The sequence below is a fragment of the Gallinula chloropus genome (genome assembly GCF_964237585.1).
Source record: "Gallinula chloropus genome assembly, chromosome: 24".
NCBI classification, from domain to species: domain Eukaryota; kingdom Metazoa; phylum Chordata; class Aves; order Gruiformes; family Rallidae; genus Gallinula; species Gallinula chloropus.
In genome coordinates this window covers 1,799,876-1,820,416 of record NC_140109.1, presented here as the reverse complement: position 1 = coordinate 1,820,416, position 20,541 = coordinate 1,799,876, and the positions used below count along the sequence as shown (strand labels likewise).

Below are 20,541 nucleotides of genomic sequence, written 5' to 3'. Positions count from 1 at the left end.
CTGATGTCGTTAGGATCTCCCACACGGCGTGGCACTGCTTGCTGGGAGAGTCCCACTCTGAGCTCTGGTCAGCACTTAGAAAGGACCAGACTTTGTGTAAGGATTTGTGTGGACGAGTATATCACATGAAAGGCCACTTACCATGGTACCATCAGAGTAGCAGAGACTTCTTAAACAGATGCACAAGGTGTGTTAGTTTCGCTGTTCGGTTATGACAGAATTTTTCCCAACACCTTAATTAACATTCACTCACCAAGTATTAAACCTTTTTTTTTTCTCCTGTTAAATGTAAAGATGTGCTAGGAGCTATATGTTCAGAAAGGTAATTGTACCATGTAATTCTGGTGCTTCAGCAATTTATACTGAAATATTGATGGATATGTTCCAACATTCTTTTTTTTTCCCTTCCACACAAGCATATTTTATGATCTTTTAAATATCTCACTCCTGAAAACTTTAGTATGGAGTACAAATCCTCTTATGTACTGGGAGTTTAATGCATCTGGATACTGCTAACCAAACAAAAGCATTTCAGACCAATTTCTATTTTCAGAAGGAAAAGTAAGTTGTTAACAGAAAGTATTGTAAGCAGGGGGGATGTGCAGTAGCAGAAGGGCATGACTGAGGAGTCCCAGAAAGTTAATGGCTCCACTTTAACATTAGAAATACAAAGTATCATTTCTCATTTTCATTAGCATGGCTAAGAATGAGGAACTTCTATTTTCAAATGGGAACGGAATGCTAAGTGACACTTTGCATAATCTCCTTAGGGGAGTCACTGTAGTCATCCTGCCTGTGCTGTGGTTCTAGGATTGACCAAGGAATCACATAATGAAGTAGAAATGCAGCGTGGTTGTACAGAGACACGAAGGAGCATCTTGGAGGAGGAAGCCTTGCCCAGCAGCAGTGGCTGGGACTAGCCTTAGCTCAGGTGGTTTGTACATTTGTTGTGAAAGTAAACCTTCAGTGCAGCAACTAGCCATTAATAAGTGGTGAGGAGAAAGCATTTGGCTGTGAGTATCTACAAACCACGCAGAAAGCTCTTGGGTTTGCTACAGGAGGAGACTCCTGGAAGACTCCAGAGTGCTAAGAGCTCTGCCTCAGGCCCTTGGATTAATTAACATGGAAAGGTTGAGGGGTTTAACCCTGCTGCTGGTTCCCAGACTGCAAACAAAAGGTAAATTGCAGAGGAAAACCTGGGAAATGTGGTCACCATCCCTTGAGTTTGCTACAGCGTCCTGCTTAGCTGTGTACTTTGAGTGCCGCTTCTGTTTGGGATGGTCTGGGTGTGTTGTTCAGCTGTAGCCTGTCCTGCCATCGTGGTTTTGTCCTACCCTTGCCTGGCTGGGTTCTCTTTCTCGCTCTCTCACACCATCTTTCTTGCACTGTATCTTCTCTTTCTGCATCCTGCCCCATCTGGTAAGGAACTGAGTAGGACTTGTGCAGGCGGCGATGCTGAGCCCAGCTCGCCCGCCCCAGCTCTGTCCCAGAAAGTCCCCTCTGCTGACAATGAGACACAGATCAGCCTTTCTTCCCACCCAGTGCTTGGTAAGGCCGCGAAGACGGATGCTTCCTGTGATAATGGTGCTGACATTTGCTCACCAGGGATTGGAGTGAGACCATCATTTCATGTCATATAGGTCTCCAGTAACAATCAGATGCTAATGAGTGCCAGGCCATTAGAGGCTTGGCGTGCACTCCAGCTAGTGTCCCAAACTCTGCGTCCTTAGCCCATTATCCATTGTATCTGCTAGGTATTGCTACAGTTTGCCCCGTCAGCAGAGATGTTGCACAACCCACTAGTGACCACCCAGGGCCATTCTGTTTAGGCTGGATGCCATCTTTTCTGGGCAAGTGTACAGATCGTGTCATGAACTGTGCCAGACACAGTTTGTGGTTCATTTTCTGCTATAAGCCTGGCTGAACAAAAAAGGAGAGAGATATATATACATTTTTCAAATATATATATATGTGTACCAGTAGTGTTCACATTAAATACAATCTGACACCCAGTAGATGGTCCTTGGGGATGATAATGAGGCACCCACTGCTATACAGCATGTTTTGGCAACCAGAAGCACTGGTGAATCCCATGCCTGTCTGTCTTCTGCAAGTCTTTGAGTTTTCTTTTTTGGCACATACATGCAGTGAAGCACAAGATGCAAATACTGCCAGAGCTTCTTGTAGAATAGATGACATTTATATTGTTATGCAGTTTGCTGATCTAAACATACCATAGCCTTGCCTTGATAGCCCAGGGCAAGTGCTAATCAGCTTGTTTCGTGGGCACCATGCCATCTGAAAGGGTGAACACAAATAGAGACAGTATGTGCATCATCTAGGAGTGTTGCAAGTACATGGTTCCCAGCTGAGAGAATCCAAATGTGTCTGTCTCCTGAGCTTGCATGTTGGCATGAAAAGATAAGTGACAGCGTTAAATATAATGTATTTGGAATAAAGCAAGGTTCCTTAACTGCTTCAAGCAAGTTTTCATTATATAGGTCACATCATCAACCGATATAAATTGGCATAGCTGCACGGAAAGCAGCAGAGTTCACCAGTTTTGATCTGCTGAGCACCCAGCCCCATGTGACTGTCCTCCATGAGAAGCTTTCCCTCTCATTTTGCCTTCTAGGGCACCATCAAAGGCTGTTTAGCCTCAGAGGTGATGTGTGAGATGAGGGATGTGTTGTCCCCAGAGCTCTGTCACTAACACATGATGCTGGGCAGTTTGACCTCAGTGTCTGAGAACAGGCTGAACAAAGCCTCTTTAAACAACTGGGGGGAAAAAAAAACCTTCTCTCAAGGGGAAAATTCTTATTGGGTGCAAGGGGGGGAACCCAAACCTGGGAGGGTGGTGCAGCGCTGAATCAGATGCACAGTGAGGCCCTGGGGTCTCCGTTCTTGGGGATTTTCAGAGCTCAGGTGGACGATTTTGAGGCTCCATGGGTTTGAGTAGAAGGATGGCTTAGGTGACTTCCATCAGTCTCCTTACAACCTCCATGTGAAATGCTATTTTTCCACAAATCTCTGTGACACTCATGAGTTTGCTTGAGATTAGTGGACAAATGAGGTGTGGCCCTTCTGTCCTTGTCCTTGCTTTCAGTAGTATCTGAAGTACCCTCAGTGCCACCTCCTGCCTGCATTTGGCTGTTTCATGCCCCATCCCTTCCCTCTTCCTGGGGCTTTCTCTGCAGCTGTTCCCCATTTGTTTGTTTGTTCCTCAGACTGGGTTTTTCTGGCTGTATTTTCAGGAGAACACGGGCTGGGGGTATTACATATCAACAGTCACATATGATGATTTGCTGTAAGGGGGAACTTGCATGGACGGGGGACTTGGGTTGTATGAGTGGATAGCTAATAGCTGGCTTGAATTCATTTTGGCAGTCTGGCCCTTATCCCAGCCTTTTTGAAAGATACTCATCGTTCAAAGAGAGGTTTTCATTCACTTGAGCACACACTTTATGTCTCACTGTGCACCGTAACCTTCCACACACTCGAGGAAAACAGTTTATAGAACTAATGGCTGAACTCTGCAGATACAACACTTCAGATGGGCTTTGTTAGATGAGAGTTTATATTAAAGAAGAAGAAATGTTCTGGAGGAAAAGTATTGTTTAGGGAATATTGATTTGCACGAATTAATGTTTTCACTTCAGTTGAGAGTTAAAAATGGATACTTAAGCTAAGCATAGCTGAAGTCCATCGGTTTGTTGGTTGGCTGGTTGGTTTTTTGAAGTCTTCAAACATCATTTGGCATTGGGTCAAACTGTGCCAAACATGATACAGCCCTCCTTGGTCTCAGGGATGGGAGGATGCGTTGGCGTTCTCATGGTTGCGTTCTTACTCACTTTAGACAATCCTTCCCAACCTTCTGTCTCAGCCTACTTATTGGTAAAATGAGGGATGGTGTTAATGATCCTACCTGACACAGTTATTGTAGAAATTGGGTGATGAATATTTGTATGATACAGTATTTGTGCAAGGGTGGTGTTCTACTAGTGCTTCAGGAGCAGCCATCTGTCACACACACACACACCTCTCAGATTTAAAGACCACAACAAACATTCTGGGCTTGAGAAGCTAAGTGACTTTTGCAGAACTCCAATTTTAGTTGTTGTTGCAATTTTTATTACTGGTTTCTCATTTTTAATTCAGAATATAACTGTAACTGGTGTCAGTTGTAGCTTTATTTGCCCCATAGTTTCAGGGTCTAGCACAAAGTGCCCAAATAAAAGGCTCAGCACCATTCAGAAGGTGTTAGTAATGAACTAGAGATAATGTTTGAGTTTAAATTAAACTTGTTTTCTTCCATGCAGCCGAGTGTTGGTGACAGATTGAGAGGGAAGGAATAAAGTACAGCATTGTGTTTTAAAGCAACCCAGTGGAACAAAAGGGTATGTATATTTATTTTCCATAATTCTCTTTAATTATCTTGTCATTTCTGTGTCATGCTTCCCTTGATTGTGTTGGAAGATCCAGGTATCTAAAGACGAGGAAAAGACTTAAGGGTGATGTTTGTGGGAGTCCAGTCTTATCTCATGGAAGCAGGAATGTGAATGTGGAGCTGTCTGTAGTCAGTGGGGCATCAGGAGAGTGGGTCAGGGCTCTGGCTCTTGATTAACTGGTACTGACAGGCATGTCCACTGCAGTCAGCTGGACTCTTAGACATTTACATGTGAGCTGAGATCCCTGAATTCTCCAGACCTAGACTTGCTCTCGTTTTAGGCATGTGTCAGACTTCCAGCATGTTAGCAGAGCTGGGCTCTCCAGCCCTCAGTGGCTCAGTAAAATGCAAAGATCCCGCCTAATTCCACTACTGAGCATGAATTTCCTTCTCTTTCAGGATTTACTGATGCTGGCAAAGTCCCTTCTGAGAAGCCCACAACTTCGGTCCTAGTTTGAGCCTGCCCCTTCCTGCTGGCAAACCGCCTAAGGAGGTGCTGCTCATAGGTGAGACACTTGCTCAGCATCCCAGCAACTGAGGGGATAAGCTTTTTGGTCTTTTGTCTTCAAAGAGCTTTACCAATTGTGCTGAGAGCTGATAATTCAGAGTTCAGGAGCTGTATTTGTACGGTAGTTGTGCAAAGGCTTTGTGAGGCCATGGTCTGTCACCCAAGTCCAGTGTGGATGTGGCTATCTCTCTTTCTCCTTCTTCCTCTCTTTCTCCTTTGCAAACTTTTATTCTTTGAATTACCCCCCACTGTATCTTGTGATTTTTCACAGCTAAAATCGATCTCACCTGCAAATTTAACTCTGTGAAGGCATCACTGTGTCTCTGAGTGAGTACGAGTTGGTTGATTGAAAGAGAGTAAAGAAGGGCAGGGTGGGCTCAGTGCTGGATAACTGCATGGATACCTGGAGGGGATTCAAAGAACTAATCAGAGGCAGACATAAAAATAAGTTATCTTCTGGAACGCAGAAGGTCGGGCAGAATGAAAAGCACACCTGAAAGCAGTGAGTCTGCTTTACATCAGCAAAGGCAGAGGGTCTCCCTGGGGATTAGTTTGGCCATTGTCAGTGTGTGGTGCTGCACATAACACGAGTTCCATAGCAACCAATTTTTAACTTGAAATTCCTGGGTGCAAGGGTGCACGTTAACTAGAGAATGGGCTTGGGTTTCACTGAGATCATTAAAAACCGGCTTTATTTGGTTTTCCACCCACCATCCCGCTCAGAAAATGGACTTATTTTTGAAGTCCTTAATTAAGGATGAAAAATCTAGTGTTAGGAAAATGCTGTCATTTTCTTCCTACCCCTCCAGCGAAAACCCACGTGTGATGTGCTGCACTGGGCTCTCAGGCTGTGGGATGGGTTGGCAGTGATAAGCATCTGCCAAACCTGCAGCACATGCCCAGGGACTTGTAGTCAGATGAGTCATACGTTGCACGGGCCAAATTTAATCCCAGAGAGAATGTTACAACACAGGAAGAAACCCCTGAAAATAACAGGAATTGGTACAGTATTTGGGCCGTAAACACAGGTTAGAACAGTCTGGATATTTGCTTTAATCCTCTCTGATTCTATTTTGAATTGCAATGTTCCTACTTGCTAAACCACTTTCCGTTTTCGCTCTGTTTTACCATGACATAAGGAGGAGGGATATTTTGGAAGCTGGAGAACTGCCACTTGCACCAGAATGGCACGCCACTAATTCTTGCAGCTTTTTTGAACTGAGCATCACCAATCTGAAAGCTCTGTCAGCCTCTTCTTCTAGGATTCCCCACAGAGATCCCCACCCTCCCACAAGGCAGGACGCGCCCCAGGTTACGGGATTGCTTGTTCCTTTCTCTGCAGGCTGTGCTGCCTCACCTGCCTCAGCATTGGGCACTTGGAGGTGATGAATGGAGTATTTGGAAGATGGGGTGGTTTGGCTTTATGAGCTCTTCCTCCCTCTGGACAGATTCAGTGGGGCCAAAAGTTGCCTGAAGAGCAGGACCATGAGCGCATCCTTTAGTGCAGGCAGGATGAGAAGCTGCTCCTCAACGTGCGTTGCTGTAGTTTAGCATCATTTCCAGCAAAGGCCAAGCAAAAGAAGTCCAGTGTGCCACAAGGCTGACCTTCACAAAGGGTTTGGCTTCGTGGCAGTGAGGTGGTCAGGGAACCATCCACGCGGCACGTGGGCTGGGTTGGGAGCGATGTGCTTCTGACAGTCCTGGCCAGGAACATGCATGACGATGGGCTTGTGGTGAAGCAGCCTGAATGACAGGTAGGAGTTGGAAATTAGGCTTGATTTTCTTTTTTCTTGTTTTAACTCTTTTTGCCCCCAGTATAATGAAGTATCATGAGAGTCTCTCCTTGCACCTTTGCTTGCTTACACTCTGCCGTATGTTTGGGTGCAGTTTAGCAGGCGTGACAGGTAGCCAGGCTGAGGGAGCATCTCAAAACATGTCCAGTGGCACAGTGAAGCCTCTTTTATTAGTGGGGTAAACAAGTCTCACTTGTCTACTTTTTTATTTTATTTTTTTCTCTTCCCTTGAGCAGAAATTTGGGAAAGTCATTTAATGTCACCTAGTGAGTTTTTGATGGAGGCTTGGAAGAAGAAGAAGAAAAAAAATACCCCTCCTGTGTCCGCTTGTTGCTTAAGCACACCACATTACCCACAGCTCGTCTCACCACTCCCAAAGACAGTTTGTGTAAGTCCTAAAATAATTTCATTCCACCGGCCCACAAATATTCCCATTTGGTCAGCCTTATATAGAGTAATTACTGTTTGACATGGCACCGCGGCTGGGTCAGGGCTTATTTTGGGTCAGGAGTTATAAAAAGCTGTTTGTAAAAAATAAAAAAACTCGGTGTTTGTCAATCTGTCGTTCTAAACAAATGAGTCTGGAAACCTGTGAGTTGGCTTACTCCTTTTTTTTTTTTTGCTTGTTTTGCCCTAAGCACTGGCCATCATGGGAGTGCTGGCGTTAGCGCCCCAGGCATCCCACCGCCATGGGAGCACTGGTGTTAGCACCAAAGGCATCCCACCTTCATGGGAGCGCTGGCATTGGGGCCAGAGGCATCCCATCCTGGTGTGGTTAGGCATGTCTGCTCTTTGGTGACCGAACTGTTGGGTAGGCAGGTGTTGCTGTGATGCCAAGTGAGTACGGTGGGGTGGCACATGCTTGGGAAGTGGGGTCAACGATTAACTAATGGAGATGTGTGTGTGGGGGGGGGATTTAATTTTCGTGAGCAGGTGATTGGTGTGGTGAGTGGGATGAAGTGCCTTGGCTCCGTGCTCTCCTCCAAATTGGTCTTTGTGCTTGGCATGCCTGCAGTGGAGCAGGCAGATTGTTCCCACTCAATCCCACTGCAATTTAAGATGTTTTCAGACTGTGCCAAGTTCAACATGGAAGTTCCTTCTAATTCTGATAGCTTTGATCCATACATATATATCCGTGTATTTTATGTCTGTGCTCTCATGGATAGATGTGTGTGTGCAGCTAGGGAAAAAATATGGCTGCATATCTACACATGTCATTTCTTATCTGATACTAAAATACAGGTGTGTCTGTGGGAAACTAGTTGTTCAGCTGTTTATTGTGCAAGAGGGCAGGAAGTTGAGTGTCTTCTGTCCACTTGTACAATTTCCCATGCTGGGTTGGTCGTTTCACCTCAAAAATTAGCATCCCAGTCTGTTTCACAGAAGACCCCAATATTTTTAGTAATCATAGGAAAGAATGTTCTCCACTGGGACAGAGCAAGAGGCTGTGCATCAGGACTTAGGGGTCGGTTGTCTTTTTCTGCTTATTTTACTGCCTGGGACAGTTGTTAGCTCTCTTCTGTGCCTCTGTTTAATAGCAAAATGGGACTAGTAACATTGAGTTACCTTGCACAGAACTATTTAAAGACAAAATTGAAGTTTGGAGCCCTTTGCATTGGACAAATAGAACAGTCATGTGAAGTATTCCTGTGGTTTGGCTTTATTAATGACACGAACTTCTTGAGAAATTGTATTAATGAAATTAAGCTGGGAAACAAACCAGAAGCAGAGAGACAGAAATGATGTCCCTGCATGGACAGTTGTACAACGTGCTAAGGAAGGATGGCTTACTGAAATGCATGTGGAAAGTAATTTCCTCTCTGTAACAAAAATGACAGGAAGGTTGACATCTCAGTACTTCTTAAGGCAAGACAAGTCTGAGAAGAAATACACTGGGAATCGTGAAAACTTTTCAAACTGGAAATCTGAAACTAACGTTGAATTTGGGAATTCAGAAATGGCTCTTGGGTTTCCTGGGTCCTTGTTCTCTACTAGCTCTGCCAGGCAGGTGGTGAGTGGCTGCCTGGAAGTCCCGAGGTCCAAGCCTTGGACCAGAAAAAGCCACATCATGATAAGCAGAATCAGGGTGGGAAAGCAGAGCTGGGAACAGAATTTTCTCCTCTACTCAGGCCTGGGTTGTCCTGCAGGTCAGCCATCCCTTAATTCCTTATATTCATGGGGTTTTTATTCCTGTTACCCCAGGTGTTGCCTGCGAAGCGTTGTTGAAGTGTGTGCCCATCCCCTGTGTGTTTCTGGCTGAGGACGGGTACAATGTGGTCACTGAGGACTGAACGTGCTGCCAGGTAAGGGAGCTCACCTTCCTCCCTCTGTGGTGGACCAGTCACAAGTGAATTTGCCACTGTGATGGTTGTGACAGTGCAGGTTATAATGCACCAGCTCTGCCACTGTGATGGGTATTTCCTATGTGTTCATGGTAAGAATCCAGTTATTTTTTCCCCACCTACAGCAAATCTAATAGGTCCAGATATAAGCTGTGTAGGCACTAGCAGTGAGGGGAAGCCAAGTCTGATCCCAGGCTAGCAGGGACCGAATCTTTTCCATTGTGGGTTGCTGCTTGAATTAGTCTGAAAGAGCTTTCATTTTATTTAAAAGGCTTTTATTGATCAAAAATACTTTGTTCATGGGCTCTATCTTCTTGAGTGGCTGAAGGAGGCTTAACTCATGATAGGAGTTCTTATTTGAGTTCATTTTATCATCTCAGCTGTTGCTAAATTTCATGCTTTTCTTCTCTCTAAAGGTAACTGGAAAAGAGGCACATGGTTTAGAGATAAAAAAATAAAACTAAATCCAAACAGAAAACTATGGGTTTCCTTCCAGTCCATTAATTTTCTTTCATGGAGCTCTGTACCAGTTTGAGTGCACAATTGGGAGGAATCAAAACACAGACATCTAGACTATTACGTAAGATGAAAAAGAGAAGAGATTTGTTATGAAGCTGGGTATAATGCATTTGTCCAGAGCCATGAACGATCTTGAGATCTCAGAACATTCTTCCTGTTCTGCTGCAGGATGAAGTGTAGATCATACGAACCTGAGAGAGATCCCAAAATACTTGAAGCTGTCCAAATAACTGTAGGCCTAGTTCAGAGTCCTTACTGAGTGAGGCTAAGCAGGGATTTCAACCTCTTCTCTTTTCTTTCCTGCTTTTAACTTGAAGTTCCTTCTTATATTGAAGAAGCCATGCCCATGGATTTCATACAGATGGATTTGTTCAGGTCAGGCACTTAGGACTTTTATTTAACTGACCCGATGTGTTGTGTCCAGCTGCCTGCACCCCTGAAGTAAACAAGTAGATTGGTCCTGGAAGTTTCCATAGAAAGTTTTCCTGTGTCTTGCCTCGTAATTGTATTGTTTTACAACAGCTGAAGTTACAGCTCTTCCCAACTCAACCTCCATACAACATAAAGGACAGAGGGTGAGTGCACTGTCCAGGCTACAGAGTATTTAGGGAACAGCGTGCATCCTCTGTCAGTGCATCCAGCCACAGTGGATGCCTTTGCCGGGTTCATTGACCTTCTGTAGTCACACACCCAGTCTGTTAGGAGGAGGTGAGAAACTGGACTGAGCTCCTGCTGCTGCCAGACACTTGCAGTCCCCAACAGAAAAGGAAACTCCAGTTTTTCTTCCGTTGGCCGGATGCTGACTCACCTGCGTGGTGAGGAAAATAGCCAAAGGGTTGCTGTTTCACCAGCGTCCCAACGTGCCTGGGGATATTTCATCAGCTGCTTGACTTGGGCACATTAAGCTGCAAAGCTTTAAGGCCTGAGGCCAGTTCAGTTGTCCATTGCCCCTGCCTTGGCCGTGTGCTCAGTGCCCTGGTATCCACAGCCAAGCCACCGATCAGTAAGCTCTATTTTGCAGTTGGTTTCAAAGCCAGTGGCAACATCTACGTGTTTTGAATCGGGGTTTCATTGATGCACGGGGTCAATTCAAGCCCATTTTGCTTGTAGTTGGAAACCTGTTCCAACTCAACTGCCTCTTCTCTGAACCTGCCTTGACCTGCTCTGCACTAGGACCGGGGAGCTGTCCCACTGCTGCTGCTGCCCAGTAATGTGGAAGGTGATAGGATGAGGGGGAACAGCCCCAAGCTGTGCCAGGGCGGGTTCTGATTAGACATTAGGAAGGAGTTCTGCTCTGAAAGGGTTATCGGGCACTGGAACAGGCTGCCCAGGGAGGGGATTGAGTCACTGACTCATCTACTCAGGTAGATGAGGTGCTCAGGGATGTGGTTTAGTATGGTTGGACTTGATGATCTCAAAGGTCTTTTCCAACCTAGCAATTCTGTGACTCTGTGAAGACAAAGGAACTGCTATTCCTAAATTTCTGAAGGCTGGCGGTGACGAAGCAGCACTCATTGGCCATCCTGGTTGAAGCCAGGGAAACATCCATGGAGTACGTTCATGCTCTCTGCCTGCCCTAGGCGGCTTCCTGGTGCCTTCAGAACTAGCAGCTTGCTTAAAGCTTGCTGGAGCAGGTATCACTGGTTGGTACTGCAGGGAAGATTTCTCCTCTGCTATACAGTTTTAACTTATTTTCTGAGCTGGCTGCATTGCTGAACAGCCAGGCTGGGGACACCAGCTCAGACAGGCTGCCAGGAGGAGGTTTGCTCTGTATATGTAGGCCAGTGCTCAGGCAGGATGCTGCTGGTCCTTGAACTGCACTGCATCGCCTGCAAGGTCTGGACCTGAGCTTCTCATCAGGTAGAGCCTGGCTTGAAGTCCAGGACTGGAGCGTGCAGCAGCTGCCTTTCACCACCAGCACACTGCTTTGCTATCAGCCTGCCATCTACGCTCCCCTCTGTGAGCGTGGCCAGCGTGGCTACCCCGTGCTTATCTGAGCACAGAGGCAAAAGCAGCCAGGGATGTAATGCAAATGTGGCACCGCACAGCCCTGTTCCTCCTCCAGAACTATTGATTACGTGTCTGATTTGCACTCCCCTGATAATAGGCCATAGGCAGAAACCAATAGGGCGAGGAGGAGGAAAACCTGTCATGATCATTCGATGCAGCTGAGGAGCCAATGAGAGGAGAAAGCCCGTGGATTGGGCTGGGAGAGAGCAAGGGTGGGGAACGGTCTTAGCAACAGCAGAAAACAACTCTTTCCCCCTCCCACCATGCACCCGTGCTAGAAAGTTCCTGATGATGATCCTTAATGTACTTGTCTCATGCCAAGTTTGTAGGTGATTTGTGTGACCTTGCCACATGCCTGGGTTTGCCTGTGATCCTTTGGGAAGGGTTGACTAAAACCGGTGAGCTCAAGGTAAAGGGAGCTGCTGCTGGATTCGTTTTTGTGCAAGCCCTGAGAACAAGAGCTTTGTGTTGTCCTTTTTTTGTGGTTGGTGTCTTCCTCTTGACACCTCTCCAAGTCTGTTGTTGAAAGAGTCAGTGTCTTGCCAGTTTGTTAGGACAGTGGGAGCTGAACACCTTCACTATATTCCCGTCTCTGCTGAAGAGTCCCAGTAGGAAGCTAAGTGAATCCCTATCTTTGAAAACCCAGGTCACATTGTCAGGTTGCTGGGCTTTCTGGTCTGGGACTTAGAAGACAAGCTTTCTCAGTTGAGCCCTCCCTGTGATCTGTGAGCTGAGAAAAGTCAGTTCAAGGCACCATACTGCTTCGCCTCATGTAATTTATCTGCCTTGCAGAGGGAAATGTTCTTTCTGTCTGTCTGCCTCTCTCATGGTCAATCTATCATTGGTTTAACCAACCGAAAGTGAGAACGGCAGTTAAATTTGTCCAAACCTTTTGAATGCTCCTTGGAACCAAACGTTGGCACTTTCAGCACTCCCTTGAAAGTGACCTTCCTCATCCTCCTCTCACCTGCTCCCTCCTCTGCTCATAAGCATTCACACGTTTATCTCACTATTTGCATGCTGATAATAGCCATAGATTTTTGTCAGTCCTGCATCTGTCGAGACGGCGGCGGGGACAATAATAGCAGCACCGTCGGGACCAATATATATTGGTCTTAGGAGTGTGTCCAATAATGTCTGGGTCAGGGAGCCTTTAACTGCAGTGTCAGGGAATTTAGTCAGCTGTCATCGCTTCTTAATTAAAAATAGCTGAGACTCACTTACATTCCATTGCTGTGTGTTAGCTCATTTGTCATCTTGTCCTCTGCTCTCCCACAACCCCCTTAAACACCTTCAATGGATAGAAATGCTTGCAGCAGGTAAGAAGATGGGAGCAGGGAGCGGATCACCCCTGCCACAAGCTGGCCTTTGGGTCAAGGTTTTGCAGGTGTTTAGCGGGATGTGGAGGGGACGAGGATACGTAACAGTGCAGGGTGACGTGCACCGGGTGTGTTTTCCATACAGAAAGCTATCCTCTGTGTGCTGGGGAATAAATCAAGCAGTAACCATCCTGGGGTTATAAGAAACTTCCCTTGTGGACAAGCTGACTTACAATTTTTCCATCTTGAGTTTCCAGCATCTTCCTCTGGTCCAGTGCTCTCGAAGACAGAATGTTTTCTCAGCACGGGCCAGTCAGACCTTTCCTATGTCCATAAGTGGTTGGATTCCTCACTGAGTGGAACTCAGTGGTGGCTGTGATTGCTATCACCTTCCGGCAGGTCTCACTAATTTATTGCTGATACTCCTGAGGGGACAGGGAGATGGGAGGTTACGCAGAGGTTCAGGAGCTGCAGAGGGAAATAAACAGCATGCTGTAATATCATTACTGAAAGAAAATGTGTCCCACTCCCCTTGCCAAAAAAGGGGGATTTATTGTGAATGTAGCTAATGCTTGGAGTCAAGGGACAGTTTTGGCATAGGGAGAACTTTTCTGGCTTCCTTTCTACGAGTAAATCAAAGGTGGAAGGGCATTAGACCGACTGACTTCCTGAAGTGGAAGTTGCATCCGGATTACCATATTTAATTGTCTGTGATTGACCTGTCTTCCATGAATTTTTCTCTAATCCATTTTTTAACCTGTTTATGTACTTCGCCTCTGCAGCGTTGGGTGGTGACGAGTCCCACCATTAAATCACATAGTGTATGAAAAAGTTCATCCAGGATGTCCTGTACAATGCTATCAATCTGTCCAGTGAGTAAATGGATGGCTGTTGCCAGGGCTTCAGTTCAGATTCCCTCAGCCAGATCGATGGTAATTCCCCTTGAGACCACATCCATCCCCTGCACTCGAGCAGGGAAGCAGCACCAGACCTCTTGTGCTTCACCACCCAGCTTGGGCTGCAGGGGACCAGTGCTGGCTTCCACATAGGGCAGCTATGAGCTACTCTGAAAGGGACAGGAAATCGGGAGCGACAGGTAAAAGCCCAGCTGAACAGCGGAACATAAAGCTCAGGACAGACCTTCGTGGTAGTAAGAGACATTTTCAGACTGCAGATTTTTTTAAAAAAAGCTAATTAAGCTCTGATGACTTCAGCTGTATTTTCAGCCTCTGATTAAGGCCATGATACTAATTAAACTCTTGAATTATTAAAAATGCAAATAGTCAGACCTGTGTGCCACAGCAGCCTTGCGTTTCCGTGCTCCAGGACAGCGGTGGGAATATGTGGCAGAGTCTCTTGTGGTGCCAAGTTTTTAGTTTCCATTTTTTTTTAAAAAAATAAATGGCTGTGCTCCACTTGGTGCAGAACTGAAGCCGTCAGCTGCTGGGGTAAATGTCGCAACTGCCTTGGAGCTAGACAAGGAAGTTTGATTAAACACAGCAAAGTTTTTGGAAGGAGCTCTGGGTCTCTTGACATCCCAACTGTGGCATTTTCACAGCATGGGCTGTTGGGATTGAAATACCATCTAGTCCTTAGAGAGCGAGTCTGCTTTCAGTAGCAAAATTCTTGGAACTGCATTTTAGCAGCCTACTTTGTTGTCACAGCCCAAGAGCATGATAAATTATTTAGACCTCTAGCTGTCCTCCCAGCTCCTCTCTCCCTGGCATCCCCTACAACGATACGTATGCCTTCGGTGAGACATGTGCACCAGGAGGTCTGACTGTGGCCTTTCCTTCAGTCCAGGTGTGTTTTGGTTGTGGTGCTACTAAACAGTTGGGGATCTGAAGGGCCTCTTGATCTCTTTGCTGTCAACATCTTAGCAGGCACCAGGCACCTCTTCTGCATAATAGCCAACCCTGTGTCCAAAATTCTTCTGAAGTGGGATTTTGTAATCCCAAATCAGACTTGCTGGTACATGGATAGCCCTGCAAAAGTGCAGTTAGCTGGTCTTTGAGGTAAGATGGAGCTCTGTAGGCTGGCAGTTGGGAAAGCAACTCTTGCCTCTCGCTGGCTCCCCAGTGCTGCCGTGTACTGAGGTCATGTGTGTAGTAGAAAAGATTTTGCACAGCTCCAGTGGCACCCTGAGTTCCACTTTTGCATCCCCATCTATATACCCTGGGTGGTCTTTGGGATGTGCAGCCCTTCTTGTGGTTGAGGCGGTGGCCTGTGGGACTCAAAGTGTCTGCACAATCCTGTAGCACTTCTGCCTTGCTGGGTTTGGCAGCGTTTGCAGCTGGTGCTGGCTGGGATATTACAGGGATATGGCAGTAGGCAGCCGAGTTATAACCTGCCCAGAGGGAGGTGTCTTCCTAGTGCCTGTTCAGTTCATAACAGAGACATAAATTTAAAAACAAAAAGGGTGCACAAGGTGCCATTCAAATGCAGCAAGTGTGTGTTACACTGAATAAACCACAGCCCTCGCTGGGGTGAAGCAGCAACAATTCACTGGAGTCACTTACCAGACAGAAGTAAGACCCAGTGCCTGCAGTTGAGTCCAGCCAATGGCAGGTGTGATGGTAAAGCTGAGCAGTTTTCCCCTTCCCCTCTTGCTTGTCCTTTCAGCATGTTGAAGGAAAGAAACAAGTGCTTGTTACTTTACCTATGACAACTGCTTTTTTTTTCCATCCTCCGGCTATAATGGGCTGCAGGTGTTCCCCAGCCAGCCCAAGCTAACAAGGACTGAAGCTCTGGCCACAGGCCAGAATTGCAGAACTGGGAGAGAAGAAAAGGAGGGGTGGGTGGGGAGGGGAGGGAAGGGGAAGGGAAAGAAAGCACAGGAGTCACTCCATGCTGGGATTTTGTACTGTTGTGTCTCCTGAGGCGAATACACCAGTCAGGAATCAAAGGTTTGAAAAGTCATTCAGCCCCCTCCAAATTAGAAGGCAAAGCATCTGCACGACAGGACGGAGCCCTCCGCAGAGGCTGTGGGCCAGGGCTGATCTCGGTGACACCAGGGTGAGCCTGGAGTATCTCCACCAGAGTTACAACCGGCTCACCCGGGATCTCGCCTTCTGGCCCAGCCCGTGTGTCTTCCTGCCAGGAAAACGTTTTGGACCCAGCCCTTGAATGTTGTATCACCATAGCGACGGGCTCCTCTGCTCCAGAGCTGATGAGGAATTGCTGTGGGGTTGTCCAATGTTAATTAATCCCTTTTAGGCAAAATTTGAGCTCAGTGGAAACTGCGAAGACAAGGCAGCCCATTCAGAGCCCCGCAGCCTCCCACCCTCCTTGGTTTTAGCAATATGTCTTGCCCTCCAGTCCCACATGCCACAGCAAACCCCTTCTGTTCCCTGCATGACAGAGCAGTGACGGGGAGGCAGTGGGGAAGGAAGATGTGCTGTATGAGAAGGGAAGATGTGCACACATCCTCACAGCTTTGCAGATCGTGCTGTCTGCAAAGCCTGGCTTGTGATGCTGGCTTCCCAAGGCGCTGCGTTTTTGGGTGTGAGCCAAAGAGCAGCCGGGATAACTGAGCACAAAGGAAGAGCTGGACCTGAGGGGCTGGCAGGCTTAGACCATTAGGCTTAGATTGCAGTAAGGGATTGTAGCTAATGGTGGGGGATCGACATCTCCAGAGGTACCGCTCTCACTGCGTGGGTGCCTTGGGGATGTCCCTCACCTGAGGTGCCTCAGGCAGGTCCCTGAAGGTAAGTGAGCTGTGTCAGGGCCTAAGGGCATGTCCGTGGGGAGAAAGAGATCCCAAGGCCAGTTCTGACTTCAGCTAGCTGTAGCACAGGGTCACAGAAATGTTTGGATCCAGAGAGCTCAACTGCTCCTGTGAAACCAACCTGAGCACATCATCTTCTGCAGCTCAGTGTTTCTGGGTCTGGATTAGTGTGCTCAGACACAGCTGGAGTGTCCCTGACGCCAGAGTGCAGACATAGCTCTGGGCTGCATCCCCAAAGATGCCAAAAGACACTACCAAACCCACCGAATGCTTTGGGGTCCTGATATCATAGTAATGGACACATCTGAAACAAATCTACATCACTGGATTTAATATGACAGATCCCAACCACAGATTTCTTATCCAGGATTTGGTTCAGGCCAAGTGTTTTGTGGTGTTTGTTTATCTATGATGTGTTTTTGGAAGCTTAGCAGGGGGGAAGTAAAAAAAAAAAAAAAAAAGCCATAACTGATGGATATTAATTATGCTCATTTCAGATCTCCTTTTGGCAGCTGGATGGGAAGGGAATGCCACCATGAAGGAAGGAAGGATTACTGAGGCGAGGTTCAAGGTGTATTTGGAGGGAATACGAGTGCTGTGCGTTACACGTACCATCCCCATGAGAGGTCAGTACCTTTCCCTCTGTGAGCAAGGTCTCTGGTAACTCAGACTCTAAGTACGGCTCTGAAGGTGGTACAAAGGACACAATTGGAATTCACTTGTGTTGGAAAGGAGCAGCACGGTCGTGAGGCTTAAATGATTAAGAAAAATTGTCCTAGATCACGTGTTTTGTAGTAAGCAAATGGCTGATGAAGGGAGGCTTCAGAAAGCGCTTTGTAATGTGAGGCAGACTGAGTCAGCTTTGAATCTTCTGCTTTTTTGGATGGCCTTTGGGGTTTTGTATTAACCCGACTAGGTGGTTTGCTTGGAAGAGTCTGAGTTCTGGCTCGTTGTTTGCAGCGTGCTGAGAACACTGTGACATCTCTGCAAATACAAATGGTAATAGTGGTAATGAACGGCGGCTTGTCAAAGTCTTTTATGGTGGCTTAGGAATCCATGAATCCTTTTGCTCTCAGATTTACCCCTTGAAATACCCTGTGCTTTGATTTATCTCTTTGGATGCCAGTAATGTGCAGCTAAGAGCTGGGACAGTTCCTAAGAAACTGAGTGCAATTTGCTTTCTTTGCAAGGGTTTCAGACAGGGCTGGATCTGCAGCTAGTGCAACCTTGTGGCTTGGGTAGCTCTGGGAGAAGTTATTCCCTTATGTGGCAGTCGGGATTTGATTTGCCTGCTTAGAGGTTTAAGCTCCTTGCAGTTCCCATAACCAGAACACGGTTTTAGGATGGCATCCTGGTGCTTTGATCACTCCTTTAGTTAACTTCAGTGTGGTTCACACATATTCTGCGCCTGAGGGGACCGGGTGCCAGTGTAAACCGTTCATGCTTCCCATTTTTGGCTTACTTTGGGACCGAAAACTTTTTAGATGGAGAGCAATTTATAGCTTAAGTGCACTGGGGTGGTTCTCATGCCCTCGTACTGTGTGTGCAAACCCCCTTAGCCCAAGAGCAATTCTTAGACAGATGGAACGTGTGGCAGGGCTGCCCGGGTCACTGTCCTGTGCTGCCCGGTGTGCCTTTGGGTGAGAGGAGAGAGATAAACGGGTGCAGAAGGCAGCTCAGGCTTCAGGCAGATTGCAAAGCATCCCTTGCTCCTGCTGATCATGGGGAGAGTCGAGGACGTAGCAGAAAGGGGACAGATTCAGGGCACCACCATGCAGGCTTTTAGATGCACTGCTGAGAAAGAAGCCAGATCTCTGTGTGGGGTGTCCTGGTTTGGGAGCTGTTCTGGGGATGGGGTGCAGAACCAGATGCTTACTGGGTAGCAGGGACGTTACTTCATTTTCTTTTCTTCTTAAGCTTATCTGAGGGGAGGAAACTGTAGACCTTATCTTGTTCTGACTGGAAAAACTGATTTCAAGTACATATGTTTGAAGCGAGCAGCAGCACGAGCCAGGCTGACTTGACTAAATAGGCGTACGAGGCCGCAAAATCTGACTGAGCCTAATTAGAAGCCAGGATGCCTCCCAGCACTTAAAGGTTTCTTTTAAGATCGTGATGAGCTGACAAAACACATTAGTGAGAGGTGGAATTGGTATGAGCCATGTTCAGTGTTTTACTGCCTGGTGGCAGCAGCAAGAGGCCCCACGTACAGATCAGCACCGTGCGTGCACAAGCCAAGTTTAGCACCAAGTCATTTGGACGAAGCTCTGGGAGTTGATGGGGTGGCCTGAATTGCCTTTGGAGAGGCTGCTGCTGTGCTGTGGAGCCCGGCAAGACTGTGCTCTTAAGGAGGGGTCTCAGTGAACTGCCTGCCCCTCATTGGGGTGAACACAAGCCAAGAAGTGGTGTCCACTCCTCATAGTGAGACAACACAGGGCCCGTGTAAACTGAAAAGGAGGGTGCTGGGTTCCTGTGCAGTGGTTCATAGCGAAGAGGCTTTGCGGTCCGCTGGCTGTTGAATGCTGCTGGGTGTAGTCTGCACGCAAGGGTGAGGATTTAAAGAGCTGAAGGAGGGAATGGAAGTAGTTTTCTGTGTTTCTTTCCAAGGGTTAATTCTGCTTTGAGGCATTGCTCTCATTCCCACTTGCCTGGATTCCTCTGCTCTCCGTCTTGCTCGTCGCATTGACGCAGGCAGCGCACTGCCCTGGTTTGTGGGGTCAAACTGTCAGCGCTGGAGCGTGGGGGCCGTGGAACGGCTGTGCCTGAGCATGGCCAGGCTGCCAGCAAGAAGCAGGGCTGAGTTACGCTGGCTGGCGATGGGACCCGTTGCTGGCTGCTGCCATCCTCCCCACTCTATGCCAGCAGGTGCTTCTTTGCCTGTCTGGGCACTGCCAAACATCCTCCCGCTGTTCTCCCGAGTCTTTTGTCTTCGGTGCTGCTGTTTTCAAGCACCCCCCCCCCTCGTCCCCTGCGCTCGGTGTCTGCTCAGACTCTCGGTCTCATTTGCTGTTGTCCTGGTGCCAGAGTTTTAGGTCCGAGGCGATGGAGCTGCCTCTGCGTGGGGAGGAGTGATGCTCGCTGGCTCCACCGTCTGGACCTGGCCCCGAGCACCGAGCTCCGCAGCCCCTAACAGGTCCCCTTGCTTTCTCTCCAAGAGCACGATTAGAGGTTTGAAACTGAGCAGGCAGCTGGTATACTCTCCCAGGGCAGCCTCTGTGTCTGCGCCTCCATTGTTTTTTGTCCGAATCGTATCTCATTCCTCTCCAAAAGTGTTTCAGTCTGTAAAACCAGACCAGGTGCCTTTGGCTGTACTCATTCCTGAAATACCAGCTATGAACAGAAGCGTTTCGGATTGGTCTTAGCAGGGGTACAAAATTAATTTCAAACTAGGATTTTTTTTTTTTTCTTTCTTTAACCCTCTTTCAGCATTTGAATCTCTCCTTAAGCTTTCCAGATAGAGAACTGACCTTGTTCAAACTAGTCCTTGGCCTTGTACCTGATTTACTGCATCCCCTTTTACTAGATGTTCAAAATTGCTTCATGCCATGTTGCAGCCTCTGAAACCTGACCTCTCTATAGGTTCTTTGCACCCTGACCTCTGGGGTTTTTTGCACACAGTAGAACTACCAGCAAGGCAGATGATAGGTTTTGCTGCAATGTGCTTTCCCATCCTGCTCAGTAATTTGTCAGAACAGCAGAAAAAGCAAAGGGAACCTTTACCAGCCAGAACTGGTGGAAGCGTTTAAAAGCTCCAGTGGCCTCTGAGCCTTGGGTTGGTTCTGCATCCCTGTTAACTGCCAAGCTAAGCGGTTTGTCCTCCAGACTGTCCTTCGTCTCCGCTGGCACCGGGGCCACGGAAGGGATCCCGATGCTGCC

General features: G+C 47.3%; 2 long non-coding RNA genes across 2 annotated transcripts; both read left to right on the top strand.

Annotated features, from left to right (window-relative positions):
* The first annotated feature begins 4,380 nt into the window (after nt 1-4,380).
* Nucleotides 4,381-7,011, top strand: LOC311200772. Its single transcript, XR_014617844.1, has 3 exons — nt 4,381-4,397; nt 4,847-4,953; nt 6,985-7,011. It is a non-coding gene; the product is annotated as an uncharacterized lncRNA (long non-coding RNA).
* An 8-nt stretch (nt 7,012-7,019) lies between these two features.
* On the top strand, nt 7,020-17,361 carry LOC311200771. Its single transcript, XR_014617843.1, has 3 exons — nt 7,020-7,136; nt 8,951-9,051; nt 17,163-17,361. It is a non-coding gene; the product is annotated as an uncharacterized lncRNA (long non-coding RNA).
* Nucleotides 17,362-20,541: the final 3,180 nt, after the last annotated feature.